Below are 25,165 nucleotides of genomic sequence, written 5' to 3' on the forward strand. Positions count from 1 at the left end.
ACTGTAGCCCCAACCCTAACCCTAGCCCTAACCCTAGCCCTAACCCTAGCCCTAACCCTAGCCCTAATCCTAGCCCTAACCCTAGCCCTAACCCTAGCCCTAACCCTAACCCTAGCCCTAACCCTAGCCCTAACCCTAGCCCTAACCCTAGCCCTAACCCTAGCCCTAACTCTAGCCCTAACCCTAACCCTAGCCCTAATCCTAACACTAGCCCTAACCCTAGCCCTAATGGGAAAATGGAAATAAATACATTTTTTTAATTTTTCCCTAACTAAGGGGGTGATGAAGGGGGGTTTGATTTACTTTTATAGCGAGTTTTTTAGCGGATTTTTATGATTGGCAGCCGTCACACACTGAAAGACGCTTTTTATTGCAAAAAATATTTTTTGCAATACCACATTTTGAGAGCTATAATTTTTCCATATTTTGGTCCACAGACTCATGTGAGGTCTTGTTTTTTGCGGGACGAGTTGACATTTTTATTGAAAACATTTTCGGGCGCGTGACATTTTTTGATCGCTTTTTATTCCGATTTTTGTGAGGAAGAATGACCAAAAACCAGCTATTCATGAATTTCTAATGGGGGAGGCGTTTATACCGTTCCGCGTTTGATAAAATTGATAAAGCAGTTTTATTCTTCGGGTCAGTACGATTACAGCGATACCTCATTTATATCATTTTTTTATGTTTTGGCGCTTTTATACGATAAAAACTATTTTACGGAAAAAATAATTATTTTGGCATCGCTTTATTCTCAGGACTATAACTTTTTAATTTTTTTGCTGATGATGCTGTATGGCGGCTCGTTTTTTGTGGCACAAGATGACGTTTTCAGCGGTACCATGGTTATTTATATCTGTCTTTTTGATCGCGTGTTATTCCACTTTTTGTTCGGCAGTATGATAATAAAGCGTTGTTTTTTGACTCGTTTTTTTTTTTTTCTTACGGTGTTTACTGAAGGGGTTAACTAGTGGGACAGTTTTATAGGTCGGGTCGTTATGGACGCGGCGATACTAAATATGTGCACTTTTATTGGTTTTTTTTTTATTTAGATAAAGAAATGTATTTATGGGAATAATATATATATATATTTTTTCATTATTTTGGAATTTTTTTTTTTTTTTTTTTTACACATTTAAAAATTTTTTTTTTTACTTTTTTACTTTGTCCCAGGGGGGGACATCACAGATCAGTGATCTGACAGTGTGTACAGCACTCTGTCAGATCACTGATCTGACTAGCAGCGCTGCAGGCTTCACAGTGCCTGCTCTGAGCAGGCTCTGTGAAGCCACCTCCCTCCCTGCAGGACCCGGATCCGCGGCCATCTTGGATCCGGGGCTAGAGCAGGGAGGGAGGGAGGTAAGACCCCCGCAGCAACGTGATCACATCGCGTTGCTGCGGGGGGCTCAGGGAAGCCCGCAGGGAGCCCCCTCCCTGCGCGGTGCTTCCCTGCACCGCCGGCACATCGCGATCATGTTTGATCGCGGTGTGCCAGGGGTTAATGTGCCGGGGGCGGTCCATGACCGCTCCTGGCACATAGTGCCGGATGTCAGCGGCAATAAGCCGCTGACACCCGGCCGCGATCGGCGGCGCTCCCCCCGTGAGCGCTGCCGATCGCTATGACGTACTATCCCGTCCAGGGTCAGACGGGATAGTACGTCTAAGGTCACAGAGGGGTTAAAGAGGATTTCCAGTCCAAGTGGAATTAGCCAGTAGATGTTACATCAAAAATCCTATCAGTGTGAACTACACACACTGTTGGGCTCACTCTGTTTCCATGTTCCAGCGGAAGACACATTACCGTCCAAATGTGATTTGCATACTTGTGATAACTTGCCAACCGCTTTCTCTTCTGCTTCGCGGAACGAAATATTCAGAATAAATTATTTATTCTTTATTAGCATCCACCTTGCCAATGTTGTTTGCAGTGATAAATCAGTTTTATAATGTGGGAAATAACAGCCTACTGTCCTCAACTGATGTAACACTGAAGCTAAGCCGTGTGAGCTCTTTCTTGCTGACGCCCTACATAATGCATGAAATCTTATAAAAGAAAAAAATATGTTCGGTAAAGTTTGTTTTTCCTTCCGAATAAAATAGTTTCACTTCCCTACAATTTTAGTTTAACAATCTCTATTGCTCCTTCTTGAAAGTATATTACTTTTCTGCACACTAATTACTTTTTCATTATGTTTGCTTACATTTAGATACAATGTCAGAACTTGCCTTCAGCAACAAAAAAACATATTTACTGGCTGGGAGCGCTTGAATTCAGCATAGTTTAAAGCTGCTATTGATCTTGTTTCCTTTTCACTTTAAACTGCTTGAAATACTGCACTATTTTCCTTTAGGTGCTCACTGCCCCCAATTGACTGCCCAACAAAATCAATATGTTTTGTCAGAGTGGAAGAAAAAGAGAGGAACTATGATCCCGTCTGCACAGCTGAATCCCTCACATGATTTAAGCACTTAAGATGAAGACTGTATAATTAAGTGGAGACTTGCACTCAAGTCTCCCATTGCACCGAGGCAGTTATTAAGATGAGTGAAGCCCACTATCATTATTCAGTAAAGAGCGTGATGATTGGCTGCTCTGTGTCAGGCCTCTGGTGGCCCTCTTTGTCACAAATGCGAAAAGGAGAGTTCACTTTCTGTCAAAACTGGCTTTGCCAAATGTTATCGTTTTAAATGCCGTGAAAGAGAGGGAGCTGGGCCTAGGGGTATACACAGACCCATATGCTGGTGACAGTGATACAAGTGTAATTCTAGACTATTAGAGTGACACATAAGATCATTTTTGCCCTAGAACATGAGACAGCTGAAGAGATTATGCAGGACAGGCTGTCACGCAATAAAATTTTCAGAAATCTGTTAACCCCAGATCTGATCCAGTGAATATTTTATTGCTTAACACTCGGAAAAAGCATATTCATTTACTACACATACACACGAGCAGGAGGATGAGGAGATTAAAGGTTAAGGAAATCAAAATTTGCTTGCCATCAAGAATGAGAGAGGAGTAATCATACCTCAGCAATGCAGATTGTAATCAGGATGAGAGCTTCAGTTAAAATTAGGACACTATAAATAGCAGTCTGAAATGTGCATATGCTGTCTAAGAAAAAAATGACAAGAATTAGCTGTAGGTGACTGCTCTTTATAGTATATAACAGTATCCTGAGGGATTATAGTCCTGTGCACAGTATCTCTGCACATTTATCCTTCTCAGGCACATATATAAAAAGTTAATACAGCCTATATTATAAGTATTTTGAATTGGAACGACAGATATTTCATGCAATTTTTTGATCAAATACAAGCGTTACTTCCTAAAGGACAAAACAGTATAAAAGAACACTGTCTGTCTTTTGGGGTATAGTTGCATATCGAGATTATTCATTTGATCTTTGTTCAAGTTTTCATAAATAAACAATTAGCCAATAGGGACTGGTTAGATTTTTAGGGCGTAGTAAGAAGGCCATATAACACAGGCGACAATTGCATCGCGGTGCATGGACTGGCCCGCAGCTCTCCTGACCCAAGTGTGGCATATAACAGTCACGCTCGGGTCAGGAGAGCCGATGGTTAATCTGTGCACTACAATGCGATTGTCACCCATGTTATAGGGCCATGTGACTGCACCCTTAAACTGGTGTGGGTCGGACTGCTCATCGATCTTTGTCAATGTCATGGCCTCTGAACCGAGTGACACTGCACACGTTAGCACTTGATGGACATAAAAGAAGAGATCCACTTGTTTTATTAGTGGTTGGGTCTCAGAAGTTGATAAATAGATCATTTATGTAATGTGAATTGCACCTTTAAATGGGTTGCCCTGCAGCCTAACATCAGTGCGGGGCACTGAGGGGCAGAGCTAAGGCGTGCATTGGATTTGTGGGAATTAAATGCCACTGTCTGAGATTTAGGCTATGTGCACACGTTACGGAATTGCCGCGGAAAATTCCGCAACTCCCTGCCGCAGGAAATACGCATGTGGAATTGGCATGCGTATTTCCGCTAAACACTAGTGTTTTGCAAGCGTAATTAGCTTGCGGAATGCTAGTATTTTCCAAGCGATCTGTAGCATCGCTTGGAAAAATGATTGACAGGTTGGTCACACTTGTCAAACATAGTGTTTGACAAGTGTGACCAACTTTTTACTATTGATGCTGCCTACGCAGCATCAATAGTAAAATGATATATTGTTAAAAAAAATAAATAAATAAAAAATGTGATATTCTGACCTTTTTAATGACACCATTTTGGTGCAGATATGATCTTTTAATCGCCCATTATTGCATTTTAATGCAGTGTTGCGGTGACCAAAAAAATGTAATTCTGGCATTTAGACTTTTTCACGTTACGCCGTTTAGCGATCGGGTTAATTTTTTAAAATTAATATATCAGTTGATTCTGAATGTGGTGATACGAACTATGTGTATTGTTTGATTTTTTTTATTGTTTTATTTTGAATGCGCGAAAGGGGGGTGATTTGAACTCTTATGTTTTTACAAAATGTTTTGTATTTTTAAAAACATTTTTTTTTACTTTTTGCATGCTTCAATAGTCTTCCTGAGAGACTAGAAGCTGCCATGATCCGATCGGCTCTGCTACATACAGGAGATGATCAGATTGCCTGTAGGGCAGCATGGTGGCTCAGTGGTTGGCATTGCAGTGCTGGAGTCCTGGTTTCAAATCCAAGGAAAATATCTGCAAGGAGTTTGTATGTTCTCTCCATGTTTGCGTGGGTTTCCTCCGGACTCTCCGGTTTCCTCCCACATTCCAAAGACATACTGATATGGGATTTCAAAACAGCTGACATGTGCTGAAAAAGAAGTGGGCTCAGCACCACAGCCCACATCAAAGGGAGGAGGGAGTCCAATATCAGTGTACTATTATGTCCAATAACAAGAAGGCAGCAGCTGCCAAGGCAAACAGGATCATGGGGTGCATTAAGAGAGGTCTGGATACACATGATGAGAGCATTATACTGCCTCTGTACAAATCCCTAGTTAGACCGCACATGGAGTACTGTGTCCAGTTTTGGGCACCGGTGCTCAGGAAGGATATAATGGAACTAGAGAGAGTACAAAGGAGGGCAACAAAATTAATAAAGGGGATGGGAGAACTATAATACCCAGATAGATTAGCGAAATTAGGATTATTTAGTCTAGAAAAAAGACGACTGAGGGGCGATCTAATAACCATGTATAAGTATATAAGGGGACAATACAAATATCTCGCTTAGGATCTGTTTATACCAAGGAAGGTGACAGACACAAGGGGGCATTCTTTGCGTCTGGAGGATAGAAGGTTTTTCCACCAACATAGAAGAGGATTCTTTACTGTTAGGGCGGTGAGAATCTGGAATTGCTTGCCTGAGGAGGTGGTGATGGCGAACTCAGTCGAGGGGTTCAAGAGAGGCCTGGATGTCTTCCTGGAGCAGAACAATATTGTATCATACAATTATTAGGTTCTGTAGAAGGACGTAGATCTGGGGATTTATTATGATGGAATATAGGCTGAACTGGATGGACAAATGTCTTTTTTCGGCCTTACTAACTATGTTACTATCTTACTAACTATGAGAAAGGGTTAACTAGATAACAGCCGCAGATGGATCGTGATTCCACCAGTTGCTTTTGGGTGCACATGACATGATCAGCTGTCATATGCCAGAAAAGTTATCCGGAGCCTGTACCAAGCCTGTACCAAAGAGGGGGAGATGACCTATAACAGATATTATTATTATTATTATTATTTATTTATATAGCACCATTGATTCCATGGTGCTGTACATGAGAAGGGGTTACATACAAGTTACAGATATCACATACAGTAAACAAACTAACAATGACGGACTGATACAGAGGGGCGAGGACCCTGCCCTTGCGGGCTTACATTCTACAGGATTATGGGGGAGGAGACAGTAGGTTGAGGGTTGCAGGAGCTCTGGTGTTGGTGAGGAGGTAGCTTCGATAGTGATGAGGCGGCAGCGGTGTCAGTGCAGGCTGTAGGCTTTCCTGAAGAGATGAGTTTTCAGGTTCCGTCTGAAGGATCTGACTGTGTTTGATAGTCGGACGTGTTGGGGCAGAGAGTTCCAGAGGATGGGGGATATTCGGGAGAAGTCTTGGAGGCGATTGGATGAGGAGCGAATAAGTGTGGAGGAGAGAAGGAGGTCTTGGGAGGACCGGAGATCACGTGAGGGAAGATATCGGGAGATTAGTTCAGAGATATATGGAGGAGACAGGTTGTGGATGGCTTTGTAGGTCAGTATTAGTAATTTGAACTGGATACACTGAGGGAATGGGAGCCAGTGAAGAGATTTGCAGAGGGGGGAAGCGGAGGAGTAGCGAGGAGAGAGATAGATTAGTCGGGCAGCAGAGTTAAGGATGGACTGGAGAGGTGCAAGGGTGTTAGCAGGGAGGCCACAGAAAAGGATGTTGCAGTAGTCAAGGCGGGAGATGATGAGGGCGTGCACAAGCATTTTAGTAGATTGGGGGTTGAGGAAAGGACGGATCCTGGAGATATTTTTGAGCTGGAGGCGACAGGAGGTGGAAAGAGCTTGGATGTGTGGTTTGAAGGACAGGGCAGAGTCGAAGGTTACTCCGAGGCAGCGGACTTCAGGTACGGGGGAAAGCATGATGTCATTGACTGCGATAGATAGGTCAGGTAAGGAAGATTTGTGGGATGGAGGAAAGATGATGAGTTCAGATTTGTCCACATTGAGTTTGAGGAAGCGAGAGGAGAAGAAGGAGGATATGGCTGATAGGCACTCTGGGATTCTGGACAGCAGAGCGGTGACGTCTAGGCCAGAGAGGTAGATCTGAGTGTCATCAGCATAGAGGTGGTACTGGAATCCATGGGACTTTATAAGTTGTCCCAAGCCAAGTGTATAGATTGAGAAGAGTAGGGGTCCTAGAACAGATATACACATCATAGGTCGTTAAGGGGCTAAGATGGTGACTGCACACTTGATGCGCATACCACTCATGTGCAAAGACTTACTGATTAATTTGTCATGTATTTGATTCATACTTATGTTTTTTTACACAGTGTATGCATTATGTATTATACTAATTTCACATGTCATATTGTATTTGTACTTTTTATGCACATTTGTAGTAATGAGGCTGTAATTATGAAATGATGTAATGCTGCTAAAAATACTTCCTGGTTGTATCTATTCACTGCTTGAGAATTATTAACTACAAATGAAACATTGCCACACCATATATTTTCACATTTATTTTTGGAGTGCTGCTTGCTTTTATTATTTTTATATACCTGACACCTGGATAACTGTTTGAGAGGCCCACACCCACTAATTTTGCCATGTTACTGTTCCACCTTTTTTCAATATCTATCTATCTATCTATCTATCTATCTATCTATCTATCCCATATCTATCTATCTATCTATCTATCTATCTATCTATCTATCTACCCATCCATTATTTATCTGTCTATATCTATCTATCTATCTATCTATCTATCCCATATCTATCTATCTATTTATCTATCTTTCTATCTATCTATCTATCTATCTATCTATCTATCTATCTGTCTATCTATCCCATGTCTATCTATCTATCTATCTATCCCATATCTATCTATCTATTTATCTATCTTTCTATCTATCTATCTATCTATCTATCTTTCTACAAAAAGACAACTGTTGGGAGCATTCCAGAAATAGTGAAAAATAGTAGTTGTAATTGCCCATTAATGGTGACGTTTCAGTCAATAAAAGTAAACCTTTCTCAAACAAACTTTTTGTTTACCCATCTTGGCACATTGATTATATTATTCTCTGTTCTTGTAAAATAAATAAAACACCACAAATTAAAAAAAAAATCCCTGCAATTTTCATGGTATTTTAAATGGCAAATATATTCTGTAAGACATAGAAGATGCAATTTCTTGACAATTTTAAATTTTATAGAGATGTATTTGGGAACATTGATCTGTCTTTGTAAACTTCTCTATAGTTTAGCTATAGAGAAAGAGTGAGATAAAGTCATATCTGGCCACTGTTTTTGACATAAAAATAAAAAGGCACCTAAAAAATAGCCTCCAAATGCTGTGTGTAAGTCCAGCCTAAGCTAGCTTATTTACCTCTTCTATTAGCAACATTTTGAATGGCCTCATTATTCTTTTCATGCAAGATGTCTATGATTGCATAAGACAGCGTTTGCCCAACAATGTCAAAAAGGTCAGCTGGAGAAAACAACATGATATGCTTTTGCCATACTTGTAACATCTGATTGCTGTATCCAGAGTGTAAGTGGAGCCCATGGGGGAAGGGGACTCTTGCACTTGGAGAACAAAAGCAGCCCTTCTGCTAATTGACTGCAAAATTAGCCAGATTTCCCTGTGGGAAGCACACAAGACAGTAGCAGATGGAGACAGCTCGGACACCATGGCTAAAAAAGCTCCTAAAAACCTGTTGTGAAGCTGCCCACAATTATGGTTCACAACACTTTTCCTTGTTTAACACACCATAAGCAAGATGAGCAGAGAAGGCAAAAGACACAAAGGTCAGAAACTAACAATAATATTCAGGGTTTCAAAAAGAATAGAGTTAGGTAACAACTACAAAGCTCTAAACAAACACTTTAGGGCATTTAGGAAAAAAGGAGGATTAAGAAGTGTTCAAACTGAGCAGAAATGTGGTCAACTAATGACTCTTAAGAGATGCTGAAAGATTCGTAAAGCATATTATTCATAAAAAGAGCTGACAAATGTAAATATATATATATATATATATATATACTTTATATAATAACAAACACGTTTCCTCACTTTTTTATTGAACAGATCAGTGGGTGAGTGTAACATTATTTGAATAGTTTTCATTTCTTGCTGATACTTTCTATGATTTGTGAGGTGTGTGGTATTCTATGAGGGTATGCTGGGTAAAATTTTTCAAGGAAATTAAAGATCTGTTTTGGCTATGTTATCTTTATGACGAGATATGATAATTGGCTATTACATATGAAATTTCTGTATAGATTTCAACTGAACCACAATGTGATTTATGGCAATAATATGCTAGTGCGGATCATTTGTTTCACTTCTTTGCCCTGTCCAATGTTCCTGCTCTCTAGATTTTTTGGTCCTAGCTTTCCTACTTCTCTTCGGAAGTAAATGTTTCACTTGCATCAATCTGCCTTTATTAGCATTTACATGCAAAGTTACATAAAATCAGAGATATACAGTATGTTTCAAATGGGTACAATACAGTGTTTCTGTGCTCCAATAAATTAATACAGAGGCAGAGAGCTTTATTTTTTTTTTTTTGTGGGGGGGGGGATTGTTGGATTCCACATGAAGGTGCATTATCACGGGCTTTATTCTTCCCTAGAAGTAATGCCATACTGAGCAATGTTGCATAGGGAATAGCTGTAGCGCCATAATATAATAACAGATCCCTGTACCCCTGATAAGTGTCTGTTCACGTGTTCTTAGGCCACATATAAAAGACATCTGCTGCTGGTTAGGAAAAATATGGCTGGGGGATCTGATGAGATTCAAATTTGCCTAATCCATCGGATTTTATAATGATATTCGATTTAAAGCAAATATATTCTCCACAAATTGAATTTCCCTTATCATGCTCTGGGGGACAAAATACGTTGTAGAAAAAATAATACTCACTTCACCCCTTAACTCCACTACTCCCTATACCCCATACGATCTCAGTGCCACTTCCTCCCACTGACACCATGCTGAAACTCTAGGCATTTTTGTGCTAGGCTGGGATTTCCAGCTACAACAGGCACAGCAATGCTTCAGGCCTAGTCACGGTGGAATACCCAGTCTAGAGTGCCCACCGAAAGGTTGTGGTGCATGTCCTGATATCACAACATTGCTGAGAATTTATGGTGTCAATGTACGGAGACATCCCGGGCCTTGGTTTTGGCCAGAATTCCCAGCTTAACATGCATAGGCCTGGAGTGCAATGGAGGTGGTGGGGTGGTATTAGTTTTTTTGTATTTATTTTTTTTAAATGTCTGGCCAGCCCGCTATGGTTCAGCAAAATGAAGGCCAATGTGTCAGCATGCTGAGCTTGCGTGGAGAAAATGACCAAAAAAATCCACATTATAGAAAATGAAAATTTGTGTCAAATTTTAGCAAAATTCAATTCCACTAAAATAAATTCACGCAATTCTGTTAACAACCTCTGAATCTCTGTGGAGGCTATTTCTATCTCTGCTTGTGTAGAGCGTTGATATACTAAGCAACAATTCTTCATTGTTCTTTGCCTCTTTAAAAAGAATCTGTCACCAGGTTGCCAATGATGACTTTACTTTAGAATGTAGGGTATTATGCAGAAAGCTAGAATTAAACAGGGGTGTTACTCATTCATTATAGTGATGATTAATGCCGGACAGCCTCCCATGAGATGAAGGCTGGAGGTTGCCAAGAGTGTCTACAATTAATGCAGAGTTTGTTCAGGTGTCAAGCAATTGGATAAGCAATGAGTAAATCGTGTTCATTTTAATATTATATATGACCTAATGGATCTTCTGTTAATTAAACATACTCCTTATTTACCCCATTTGGAAATAATTTTGTGTATTGAGCTACTGATTTTAGTTCCGTTTTGCTTAGAAGGCAGTATCAAAAATTAAGTGGTTAAAATATTTTTTTTCTTTTTTAAAAGGAGTTATAGCTTCTATAGTGACAAATTAAAAATAATAATAATAAGCTGTGTTGTTAAACGTATACAACTTATGTACTAGATGCATTGAGTATCCAATGCATGTATTATCAAAAATTAAGTAATGAAATTTCTATCTTTTTAATAGGAATGAGATGTAGCTTCTATAATGATAGATTAAAAGAAATAAGCTTAAAAGTATGCAACGTATGCATTAGATATATTGTTTATCCAAATATATGCATAAAGCCTTTCTTGTATAGAATGCATTATATATATATTTCTAAAAGATGATCAATTTTTAAATTGAAATATGAATTTTATCTTCATGCACAGTTAAATAAGTCAGAACTAGTAATGAATTTGCATCATAATGAAAGCCAGCAAAAAGCAGTATGACTGGAAAATCCGAGTCACATTTTAAATGAGGTTTTTACATAGAGCCTTAAGGGTCAATTATAATCTCCACGGCAGTTATTTAGTAATTAAGTGTGAATGAATTAAGAAAAAAAAAGTGAAGAAACCATCCTTGTTAAGTTTATTTACCTGTAATGCAGTCACATAGCTACAAATTTGCTCTAATGGTGCCCCTTAGCAATCTTTAATTATGGGATGTGCTGAATCATAGATTAGAGTATATCTAGTCTGCAGTGGAACACAATAAATCAATATATTTTGTGATTAACCACACATAGCTTAACTATAACCAATGTTTCACAAGATCCTAATCTTCATACTTGATATAACAGGCCTTGCTAAAAAATGATGAAAATAGATGGAAAAGAAAAGATTCTTCACAAGTTCAAGTACAAATCAAAACAATGTTGGTACTTCATTAAAAAAGGACAACCTTCTCTTTGGAGTTTATTGACATTGCTTTTCATATTCCCTATGGTGGAGAATTGAAAGTTAGTCATTTATTTTGTACCTCACAAATCAAAGTGTGAAGTAATCAGCACTTAGACGATGACCTGATAGCCAGGAGGTGTTGAGTTGCTGCAGTTTTCAGCACTTTGGCCTATCTTTTTGTGAGGATTTATCCTTTACCTTTTCCTTTTGAAACAAACAGTGAATCATATTTATTTATCGTCTGACATGGTCCTTACATACCTCTATCTTTTTCCATAACTCCTTCCCACCGCAGTCAATTTAACTTTTTAGACTTCCATTTTTTACATTCTCTTCTTTCAATAGCCATATCTTTTTATTTCTCCATTGACACAGCTATTTCATGGTTTGCTTTTTATGAGATAAGTTATCGTTTGCATTGACATCATTCATTTAACCATACAATATTATGAAAAAAACAGAAAAAAAAATTCAACTGAGATGAAATGTAGAAAATTCTAGGGCATTTCAGAGAAAACATACTTTGAAAATTCTCTATGTGTGTATGAGAAAAGACTTATCAGGCTAAAAAAGAGCGGAAAAAGAAGCCGCTAGAGACCTGCCTCAGACTCCGGGATGGGAAAGGTATTTTAGTGCCCAAGTTTGATTGGGCAATGGCTCCCCCACCTCCCTCTCATAACAACCATAACATGATGTAGAGAGTAAGCACGACATTGTTGCCTTCATTGGGTATATTAATCAGGCATTCTGACAGCTAGTGGGAGGTTCACAATGTTGTGGTCAAGTGGCCATGGACTAACAATGTGGCATCTAGATCATGATCCTGTGTATATTTTTGATCATCTCTCACCCTGGTGAAATTTTCGACAAGCTTTGTTAGGATTCGTTACTGCTGGTTCCAGTAGTCATTATGTGACCTAAAGTCCACGTCTACGAATAGAAAATTGCAAGACATAGCTAAGACTATAGTTGGCATGCAACAAAAAGTATGCAAATTGCATACTTGTGGTATGTGATGACTGATGGAGTTGGCAGAGCTGAATCCTAATAGTGTATGCATTACACACCAATAAGATTTAGCAGGCTACAGGGCTTGCAAAAGATTTCAACACGGGTTTACATCCCCTTTAACCCTGTTGCCTGTTTTCACCTTCCTGACCAGGCCAATTTTTGCAATGCTGATCTCTGTTAATTTTTTTGAGGTCATAATTCTGGAACGCTTCAATGGATTCCACTGATTCGGAGACTGTTTTCTCGTGACATATTGTACTTTATAATAGTGGTAAAATTTATTTGATATGACTTGTGTTTACTATTTTTGACACAATTTTTTTTGTTAGGAAGTTATAAGGGTTAAAATTTGACTAGTGATTTCTAATTTTTTACAACGAAATTTGCAAGACCATTTTTTAGGGACCACCTCACATTTGAAGTGACATTGAAGGGCATATATGACAGAAAATGGCAAAAAGTGACACAATTCTAAAAACTGTACCCCTCAAGGTAATTATAACCACATGCAAGAAGTTTATTAACCCTTTAGGTGCTTCACAGGAATTTTTGGAATGTGGAAGTAAAAGTTAACATTTACTTTTCTTTCACAAAAATTATCTTTTAGACCTTTTTTTTAACTTTTGCATGGGGAATAGGAGAAAATGGACCATACAATTTATTGTGCAATTTTTCCAAAGCATGCCAATACCCTATATGTGGGGAAAATATACTGTCTGCACACATGGCAGAGCTTGAAAGTGAAGGAGCGTCATTTCACTTTTTGAATGTACAATTTGCTGGCATAATTATTGGATGCCATGTCATGTTTGGAGAGACCCTGGTGTGCCTAAACAGTGGAAAACCCCCAACAAGTGACACCATTTTGGAAACTAGACCCCTAATGGAACTTATCTAGATATGTATTGCGCACCTTGCACCCACAGGTGCTTCAAAGAAGTTTATAACATAGAGCCATGAAAATATTTGTTATGCAATTTCTCCTGAGTGCGCATATACCCAATATGTGGATGGAAACAACTGTTTGGATGCACAGCAGGGCTTGGAAGGGAAGTAAAGCCATTTGATTTTTTTACTGCAAAATTTGGTAGACTAATTAGCGGACGCCATGTCACTAGGGATGAGCGAGTAGTCAAATTTTCAGACTATACTCGTAACGAGTAGGTCCTAATATGCGGGTATTCGTAATGAGTAGCGAGTCAAATGCAAGTCAACGGGAAATGCAAGACATTATCTGCTGGACCCTGCGAAGCGGTCTGGGGACCTGAGGAAAAGGCTGAAATGGGTGCATGATTGTTTAAAAGCAGGCGGTAAAAAGCTGTGTGTTGGTTAATGCAGGAAAAAGCTACCCGTCATCATCACAAGGGCTTCACAATTGTAAAGGTTGGACTACTGTCCTTGTTGTTCCACTGCCTCTGCACAATGTGCAGGCATAGTGTCTCCAAAAAATTAGCCCTAGGGGCTGTTTCATGGTTGATGTAGGAAGGAGGCCTCAAGGGCCAGACAATTATGAAGCTAGGACTACTAGCATGGTAGTTCCAGTGCCCAATGTGCAGGCATAGACATACTGTTTCCAAAAATTAGCCCAAGGGGCTGTATCGTGGTTGACGCAGGAAGGAGGTCTCATCACAAGTGCCTCTGATGAGAAAAATTAATGAATGGAACATTGTTTGTAACTTGTTGACCATGAGGTACATGTGGCAGAAGCAGGAGTAGTATACACATGTAAGAAGAAAGAAATGGGTTTGTATGGGAAGGGATGAATGTTATCACCAGTAGCAGAAAAGAACATTTTGGGTGACTTTAGGGATGCTGTCTTCTGGAGGGCTTAAAGATTGTGGCAAAATCCAGTCTTTGTTAAATAGGGTTGAGCGACTTTTACTTTTATAGGATCGGGTCGGGTTTCACGAAACCCGAATTTTTCAAAAGTCGGGTCGAGTGAAATCGGCCGATCCTATAAAAAAGTTGGGGTCGGGGTCGGACGAAACTCGAAACCCAATGCAGAGGAAACTCTCCTTCAGGCCCTGCGATCCATATTTAAGTGTAAAATAAAGAATTTAAAAAAAAAGTATCGCTATACTCACCCTCGGACGCGCCCTGGTACTAACCGGGAACCTTCCTTCCTTCGAATCAGCGCTTGCAGGACCTTGCGGTGACGTCGCGGCTTGTGATTGGTCGCGCGACCGCCCATGTGACCGCTCGCGCGACCAATCACAAGCCGCGACGTCACCGCAAGGTCCTGCAAGCGCTGATTCTTAGGAAGGAAGGCTGCCGGAAAGAAGCAGGGCGCGTCCGAGGGTGAGTATATTCCTATTAGGTATATACTCACCCTCGGACGCGCCCTGCTTCTTTCATGCAGCCTTCCTTCCTAAGAATCAGCGCTTGCAGGACCTTGCGGTGACGTCGCGGCTTGTGATTGGTCGCGCGAGCGGCCACATGGGCGGTCGCGCGACCAATCACAAGCCGCGACGTCACCGCAAGGTCCTGCAAGCGCTGATTCGATGGAAGAAAGGCTGCCGGTTAGTACCAGGGCGCGTCAGAGGGTAAGTATAGCGATATTTTTTATTTTAATTCTTTATTTTACACTTAAATATGGATTCCGATACCGATTTCCGATATTGCAAACATATCGGAACTTGGGATCGGAATTCCGATACCAGATTCAGAAGATCGCTGACTTCATGGCCGACCCCACACAGGGGTCGGGTCGGGTTTCATGAAACCCGACTTTGCCAAAAGTCGGCGACTTCTGAAAATGGCCGACCCGTTTCGCTCAACCCTATTGTTAAATTTTATCAGAGTCAGCCTGTGTAACAGGTGAACTCCAAGCACAAGAAAATACATAAATTACAGCTAATAGAAACCAGAGAACAGTTACATACATCAAATGTCATATTATTCAAATACAGGACAGGGCAAAAGTACATATCATGACAATCCCTTCCCCTCCCAATTTGTGTACGTACTAGGGACCACTACAGGTCGCTGGTTAAGTACACACAGGCAGAGCGTAACTTACATGTGGCTTCATGCAGCCACGAATTGATATCTTAGCTCTCCCACATTATTGCCCAGGAGAACATCTGTAGGCAGACCACCCATCACCCCAACCACACATCGCCTGACCCCAAAACCAAAGTTCAGATCCACAGTAGCTGTGGGAATAGTCCTCCATTGTCCACCAGCCAGTTCAATGACAATCCCAGGTCCTCTATGGATTGCCTCAGGCCGATCCACTCGGGGATCAGCCAGTGTGAGGAAAGTGAGTCACAAAACCCTGAGTCACAAAATCCAATAAGTCTCTGTCCATCCAGCATGACCTCCTGCAAGTGCTTACCTCGATGAGCAGAAGAGGTCATAGGTGCGGGTCGCACACCATAAACTCCTAGTGGTGCAACATGGGTGGGTGAGGCACTAGGCCAGTCCTCACGTAGTGGTGACACGTCGTCCTCCATGGCACTTGGCTGTACATAATTAATATTACGACTGGGTACAGGATTAATCCTCATTTGAACAGCTGGGCAGGAGGCTTGCAGATGCCCCGGCTGCCCACATCGATAGCATCTGTGCTGGGTCTCACTCCATCCAAGGCATCCTCTTGGGCAAGGGGTAAGGGAACCTGGAGGCCGGCTCCTACCTGAAGGTGCTGTAGGGGTTTGAGGATGACTCCTCCATGGGCTGGCTGGGCATGAGGCCTGCAGATGCCTCAGATGTCCACAACCATAACACCTGCGCTCTGCTACTTCTTCTCCTCGTCGTATTCCAGAAAATACAGTAGAAGCAGCTGGAGGCATATTTACATGGATATCAGCATGAGGTGGTGGCTTAGAGGAACGGGGAACAATGGGGACAGAAGAACTGGGGGCCACCGGTGTTGTGGAGCTGGTAGGCCTCTCTCCATCCTCCAACAGAATCCTCCACTGAGGCTTGATGGTGAGAGCCTCATCAGCGAGAGATGCAGCTTCTTCCACTGTTGCTGGTCTCCTTTCACGCACACATTCCATGATCTTAACTGGGCACTGGGCAAAGAATTGTTCTTTTAGGATAACCTGGAGAAATGTGTTCCAGGTTAAGGCCTCCTCTGCCTCCAGCCAACGATGACATATTTGTTTGAGTCTATGAGCATATATCTTAAAAGACACTTCCCCATCACAGGCTAAAGTACGGAACTGAGTCCTGTAAGTGTCTGGTGTCACAGCATAATGTTCTAGAATAGTCTTTTTAATCTCCGCATACTCACAGTTCCCTCGAGGGTCCATAGCTCTATAGGCTTCAGCAGCTCCACCCTCTAAGAGCCCCACAAGATGTCGGACTCGCTCCCTTTCCGTGACTTCAATTAATCGACACTGATGCTCAAAGTCCTGGAAGAAGCCCTCAATGTCGCCTGCAGCATCATTAAAGGGCTTGAAGTCTTTGCGGGACACTCTGGGAAGTTCCCTCATGGTGGGTGCTGGGGTTACAGTCTGTCTGGAGCTTCTAGCTGCTTCCAAAGCGAACTGTCTTTCCAGCAATGCCCTCTCCTGAGCTCTGTGAATGGCCTCCCTCTCCCTCTCCTCGGCTCTGTGAATGGCCTCCCTCTCCCTCTCCTCGGCTCTGTGAATGGCCTCCCTCTCCCTCTCCTGAGCTCTGTAAATGGCCTCCCTCTTATCGTCTATGGTGGCCTCTTCTCCCAGCAATGCCAACTCCTCCTCATACCACACAACCCACTGACTTTTTGGGTATTTACCTCCGGCTGCCGTCTTTCCTCCATTTGCTGTGAGGATCCTTCCTCAGTGTCATCTTGCAGGCAAACTCCTTCCAAAGCCTCAATTAGCTGCTCCTTGGAGAGTCCTTTAAAACGGACTCCTACTTCACGGGCCTTTGAATGTAGGCTCCCCAAAGTCCAGTTCTTGTACTCTGCGGTGCTGGTTCCCAATGTTGATGGGCCTTTGTCCTCCATTCCTTCTGCTTTGATCCCAGTGCTGCCAACCAGTTTGTGATGGGGTGTACGGCAGAGTAGGAAGGGACAACAGGTCGAGGGACGATCCAACGAGATTTATTAAAGCAGGGAGCTTACAACATCAAATATCCATAATGTCCTTCAAGTCCACGAGAAGTCCACAATAAGTCCAAGTAAAGAAACAGATCTGGAGGTGCTTTCCAGTAATCCCGCACCCGATAAATGAAACAATAGTCCTTCCACGAGTCCAACAGATCCACCACAATCACATGGATACCGATTGCTTCCTCAGACAGCTTTGGTTCCTTCTCTTCCAGTATCCAACACACAACTGGCTAGATCACACATGGGTCTCTTGTCTGTGCTCCTGGGATCTGCCCATGAAGGGGGGTAGGGGTCACACCTTCTATTCAATGGTTGGGTCCATCAGAAGATTCTAGACTGGTCGGCTCCGCTTAGTCTATCTAGTATGTACATTTGACTAGCCACCTGCTGTGAGGAAGAATGGTTATTCTTCACTAGTGGTGTTGACAAAGCTTAATTACATTATAGCTTAGGGCTGCAAGTATTGGGGGAAGGAGACATATTGTTACAGGTGAACTCCCAGCACAAGAAAATACATAAATTACAGCTAATAGAAACCAGAGAACAGTTACATACATCAAATGGCATATTATTCAAATACAGGACAGGGCAAAAGTACATATCATGACAGTGGGTGCTAAATGTGGTTTAGGTACAATGTGGGGCTCAGAAAGGACGGGGGGCATTTGAATTTAAGAGCACAGAATTTGCTGAATTTCTTCTGGAGGGTGACAAGCCACTTCAGTTTTCCAGAGCCTTTTTACTACCAGTAACGTGGAAGCCCTCTATATTTCTATTAATAGGTGACAGACCTGAGTGGGGACTTGCTTTTTTGTGGATTGAGATGAAGGTTTTATTGGGAACATTTTACATAACATTTGGGATCACATTAATCAGGCGCTCTACGCTGAGCTTGTACTTTGTGGTTTCCATCTAAATCTCAGAATGATGTGATTCAGATGAAACTCCCGAGGGATCCATTCACTATAATGAGGCTGCAGAGTTAATCTGGGCTCTGTCTGGTCTCTGTAAAGCCATGTCCTTCTTTTCAGAAGTGCACAAAACTGTGGACAACTGCAATCCTAAAAAGATGGACACCGCCGGATCACAGGTCCTATGGCTTCCACAGTGCCTCCATGTGACTCATTATAGGCAATCTTCCGTCAAAGGATCTGTCTGAATCACATATTTCAGAGATTTACAAGGAAACTCCAGTGTAAGCGCTCAGCGCAGAACGCAGGATAAATGTGCGCCTCACTGTGATCTTTGGGAGGCAGAATGAAAAAAACCACAGCAGATGAAGAATTGTTTTTATTTATTTTTTACACTATTCCTCATGCGGTATAATTGATTAGATGACTTTAGTCTTTGGGTTGGTGCGATTACAGCGATACCAGATTTATATCAGCTTCTTATGTTTAGCTACTATCACACAGTAAAAGACACTTTTTACTGCATCCCCATATTTTGAGAGCTATAATTTTTCCATATTTCAGCCGACAGAGTCATGTTATTGGTACCATTTTCGGGCACATTACATTTTTTGATCGCTTTTTATTCTGATTTTTAGGAGGCAGAATGAACAAAAAACAGCAATTCAGGAATTTTTTTTTAATGTCAGTCCGCGTATTTTTACGGTATTTACTGAAGGGGCTATGGATGGGGCTATATCAAATATGTGTACTTATATTATTTTAGTTTTTCTCACACAAATGTATTTATTGGAAAAATATATATTTTTGGGGGGGTTATTTATTTGGGGATTTTTTAAACATATTTCTACACTTTTTAATAATTTTTAAAAAAAACTTTTTTACATTGTCCCATCCCAGGACATCACTGTATAGCATCAGATTGCTGCTCTGATACTCTGCAATGCATTCCCGCAGAGCAGTACTAGTACAGCACATGTCGGGAAGTGGTTAATATACAAATAAATTATACAGTATGTCTGTCTGCACTAGTCTATTAATGGTATCTTGTAAAATAGGTAAATTAAATATAAATATATATATATATATATATTTTTTTTTTTTTACTGTGGATTTTAGAAGTTACTGTACGAAATCCATAGAAAGCAATTGTTAAAAGTAAACCATTCACCCGCAGCCTGTTTTCACCTTCTTGACCAGGCCAAATTTTACAATTTTGACCAGCATCATGTTGTGAGGTAATGACTCTGGAATTCTTCAACGGATCCAGGTAGTTCTGAAAGTGTTTTTCATGACACATTGTACTTTATGGTAAATCTAGGTCAATATTTTTTGTGTTTATATGTGAAAAAAATCTGAATTTTGGAGACAATTTTGAAAAGTTTGCAATTTTCAAACTTTTAAGTTTTCTGCCCTTAAACCAGATAGTTATGTCACACAAAATATTTGAATAATAATATTTACCACATGTCTACTTTACATCACCATCATTTTTAAAACCTTATTTTTTTTTGTTAGAAAGTTAGAAGAGTTAACCAATCTTTTAGGGTCCACGTTACATTTGAAGTCACTTTGACAGGCCTATGTGACAAAAAATACCCAAAAGTGACACCATTTTAAAAACTTCACCACTCAATGTGCTCAAAACCACATTTAAGAAGTTTATTAACCCTTTAGGTGATTCACAGGATTTAAAGCATTGTGGAAGGAAAAATAAATATTTTACTTTTTCCTACAAACATCTTTTCAACAACAAAAAAGTAACCATATACCAAACCTGATAAGTCAGATAAAAATTAGCTTTTAATTCAACTTTCTAAAAAGAAACATCATGTAAAACAGTCACCATACAGCCAACCGTGCTGGCTACTTGCACCCTGCACAGCAAATCCTGTCACCAATGTCTACCTACCAGCGGATAAGTTTATAGAAAAAATGGCGTGCACTCAGTGGGTAATTAGATAGGTGCTGGCTGAACGTGGAAGCAATCCAGTCAAAGTCATATATTGAAGAAAACAGCCGCACTCAGGTTTTGAATTTTTGAATGCATAACAAGAGCAAAAGTTTATGCCAGTCACCACAATATGAAGGCAATTTTAGAGAAGGTCTCCGTAGTAGGTTTAAAGTAGGTAACGTTTCGACTCCGTGATGGGTCTTTATCAAACCTCACTAGAAAACAAGAGTACACATAATTAGGGGCGGAGTAAAAGGAGTGAACAATACAAAAAACAGAGAGACAGCTTTGCCAAGCAACAGACATGTGAAAAAATACATGAAATTAAAAAAACAATACATAGTTTGTGGTAGTGGCATATGTACAAAATATACAAGAGTATATACAAGCACTATACACAAGAGCAAATAAAAATTAATAATAAACAAGCCCAAAAGGATTTGTTGTAATGGCGTAACAGAGTACAGACTATACTATATCCCAATACACTCAGTGTTACGAGAAAGCGAACAAGGAAGGCTGGCGGAGGACTTAAATACAAAAACACCGTATAATTGGGGAGTGTAAACATAACTAACATTAAGAGAAAATAGGAGAAATCTGGAGAGTTTCCCAGTACGGGTTGCAGAAGAAGGGATAGAGATAAATGAAAGGAAGAGCAAATGCAATCCACATTATGGAGAAGGAAGGGGGGAAAGGAGGAAGGGGGCATACCTATAATCAATATACTTAAGGATCCGATATGGGACAGAAGGGGTATGTCCCTGAGAATGCTGTAAATGACAAATAAAGTTCTGTCCTGAACTTCAGCTCACACTAAACTGCAGCCAAACTCATATTGCATTCCTTGACACTCTTGTCACCAGAGAACCTAATGGACACCTTACTACTGACCTTTTTTCCAAGCCCACCAATTCAAATAGCCTTCTCCACTTCCATAATTGTCACCCCTCCTCTACTAAACACAGTTTACCCCGATCCCAGTTAAGCGGGTGGCACGTATAGTGTCCAATCCTGGCCTGCTACCAGGACGTTTAGACTAAATAAATAGACATGTGCAGCAATAATGTGCAGCAATAAATAGACTTGTCAGGTATTGATTTATTATTCCTGCAAATCAGCTTGGAGGAATTTTAGCCCATTCCATCCTATAAAACAGTTTCATCTCTGTTATGTTGATGGGTTTTCTCCCATTAACTGCTGAATTCAGGTCCTTCCAAACATTTCTATATTCAGGATTTTGACTTGGCCATTCTAAAACTTTAACTTTATTCTTCTTCAAACATTCTTTTGTAGAAACACTTGTGTGTTTTGGGCTGTTGTCTGACCCAAGCTATGTTCACATTGCGTTAGTGCCATCCATTTAACGTATCCGTATCACTAACCCTGATACCCAAATTCACTTTTTTTCTACGATTGCGCTAACCCATGCGCTATCTCATCTTAGCATTGCATTGGCATGCGTTTTTAATAGAGGTCTATGCACAGCTAACGCGTCTGTTCTCTGTGCGTTAGACCTAACATACCCAAAAATGCGTCAGACTGTGTTCGATGGTGCTCCACATAGTAGCGCATCATTGCTAACATATGCCAATTTTGACATGCGTTAGGATGCGTTATGATAATGGATTGCAATAGGTGCGTTAACAAATCCGTTAGATTGCGTTAGTGCCGTTTAGTAACGGATCCGTTAAACGGATGGCACAACACGATGTGAACCTAGCCTAATACCCACAATCTCTTGACATTCAGCTCAGGGACAGATGTCTTGGCAATTTTTTTTAGAATATTATGGGATAATTCAAAATTCATAGTCATATCAGTAATAACAAATTGTGTTGGCTCAAAATGCAGCAAAACAAGCCAAAACCATTATACTATCGCCATGTTTCACAAATGGTATGAAGTTTTTATGCTGTAATGTAGTGTTTTTCTCGAAACATAACACTTTTCATTTAAATCAAAAAGCTCTTACTTGGTCACATCCATCTACAAGACAAAACCAGGGATTCAAGCTTGAGGAGGCTAATTTGCATATTCCAGGTGCCTTCTGGGAAAAGCGAAGTCTCCCTAAGCTAGAAGATCGTTGGGTACAGCCGGGACCAGCTGCTTGGAAAGCATCACCAAACCAGGGATTCAAGCTTGAGGAGGCTAATTTGCATATTCCAGGTGCCTTCTGGGAAAAGCGAAGTCTCCCTAAGCTAGAAGATCGTTGGGTACAGCCGGGACCAGCTGCTTCGAAAGCATCACCAAACCAGGGATTCAAGCTTGAGGAGGCTAATTTGCATATTCCAGGTGCCTTCTGGGAAAAGCGAAGTCTCCCTAAGCTAGAAGATCGTTGGGTACAGCCGGGACCAGCTGCTTGGAAAGCATCAACAAACCGCGCGCCTTACGGCGCGCAAATTTTTGCCTGTAGGATATTATTGCAAGAGAGCTTGGCTGAGTAGATTACACAAGAAGTAAAACACACAGCAAGTCAGCAGGATCTAGGAGCAACATGGCAGATGTGACAACCTACATGGTGAGCTGCAGCATGTGCTACATGTTCACAGACCGACCAGAAGAAGAATCAAATTTCACCTGTCAGAAGTGTAGACTAGTGGCCCTTTTAGAAGAAAAGGTGCGGGGTCTGGAAGAAAGAATAGCAACTTTGAAACTCATCAAAGAGAATGAAGACTTTCTAGACAGAACAGAAGCATCTCTACTGGTCACAGAAGGTGAAAAAAGTGTCAGAGAACCTCCAAAAGCAGATGAGTGGAAGCATGTGACCAAAAGAAGCAAGAAGACCATGGAGAAATCACCAACCACACAACTGAAGAACCGATATCAAATCTTTGTAGAGGATGAAGATGGCACACCTAAGGATGAAGCAATACCAGCAAGCAAAAAAGAAAAGGGCACACAGCAACAAGTGACAGCAAAAAGTACAGCCAAGAAGCAACGAAGAGTGGTGGTGGTGGGAGACTCACTACTGAGAGGCACAGAAGCAGCCATCTGCAGACCGGACATAACTGCAAGAGAAGTATGCTGCCTTCCAGGTGCGATGATCAAGGATGTGACCGATAGGATACCAAAGCTCTTCAGCTCCAAGGACGTCCACCCATTTCTTCTGATACATGTTGGCACCAATGACACGGCAAGGAAAGACCTACCGACAATCTGCAAAGACTTTGAAGAGTTGGGGAAGAAAGTAAAGGAACTGGATGCACAGGTAGTTTTTTCTTCTATCCTTCCAGTAGACGGGCATGGCACCAGGAGATGGAACAGGATCCTTGATGCAAACAACTGGCTAAGATGATGGTGCAGACAACAAGGATTCGGATTCCTGGACCACGGTGTGAATTACTGGTACGATGGACTCCTCGCCAGAGATGGACTACACCTCAACAAACCTGGGAAACACACATTCGCCAGAAGACTCGCTACACTCATCAGGAGGGCGTTAAACTGGAAGAAGAGGGGACGGGAAGAAAAACATTAGACTTGAACAAAGAAGACCCAGGAAAAAATACTCAGATGGGAGGTAAGAACATTTCTAAAACAATCCACAGCGAGGAGATTGGAACAAAACAAAATCCTCTAAACTGCATGCTCGCAAACGCCAGAAGCCTGACAAACAAGATGGAAGAACTAGAAGCAGAAATATCTACAGGTAACTTTGACATAGTGGGAATAACCGAGACATGGTTAGATGAAAGCTATGACTGGGCAGTTAACTTACAGGGTTACAGTCTGTTTAGAAAGGATCGTAAAAATCGGAGAGGAGGAGGGGTTTGTCTCTATGTAAAGTCTTGTCTAAAGTCCAGTTTAAGGGAGGATATTAGCGAAGGAAATGAGGATGTCGAGTCCATATGGGTCGAAATTCATGGAGGGAAAAATGGTAACAAAATTCTCATTGGGGTCTGTTACAAACCCCCAAATATAACAGAAACCATGGAAAGTCTACTTCTAAAGCAGATAGATGAAGCTGCAACCCATAATGAGGTCCTGGTTATGGGGGACTTTAACTACCCGGATATTAACTGGGAAAGTGAAACCTGTGAAACCCATAAAGGCAACAGGTTTCTGCTAATAACCAAGAAAAATTATCTTTCACAATTGGTGCAGAATCCAGCCAGAGGAGCAGCACTTTTAGACCTAATACTATCTAATAGACCTGACAGAATAACAAATCTGCAGGTGGTTGGGCATCTAGGAAATAGCGACCACAATATTGTACAGTTTCACCTGTCTTTCACTAGGGGGACTTGTCAGGGAGTCACAAAAACACTGAACTTTAGGAAGGCAAAGTTTGACCAGCTTAGAGATGCCCTTAATCTGGTAGACTGGGACAATATCCTCAGAAATAAGAATACAGATAATAAATGGGAAATATTTAAGAACATCCTAAATAGGCAGTGTAAGCGGTTTATACCTTGTGGGAATAAAAGGACTAGAAATAGGAAAAACCCAATGTGGCTAAACAAAGAAGTAAGACAGGCAATTAACAGTAAAAAGAAAGCATTTGCACTACTAAAGCAGGATGGCACCATTGAAGCTCTAAAAAACTATAGGGAGAAAAATACTTTATCTAAAAAACTAATTAAAGCTGCCAAAAAGGAAACAGAGAAGCACATTGCTAAGGAGAGTAAAACTAATCCCAAACTGTTCTTCAACTATATCAATAGTAAAAGAATAAAAACTGAAAATGTAGGCCCCTTAAAAAATAGTGAGGAAAGAATGGTTGTAGAT

Source organism: Ranitomeya imitator, chromosome 6 (genome assembly GCF_032444005.1).
Source record: "Ranitomeya imitator isolate aRanImi1 chromosome 6, aRanImi1.pri, whole genome shotgun sequence".
NCBI lineage: Eukaryota > Metazoa > Chordata > Amphibia > Anura > Dendrobatidae > Ranitomeya > Ranitomeya imitator.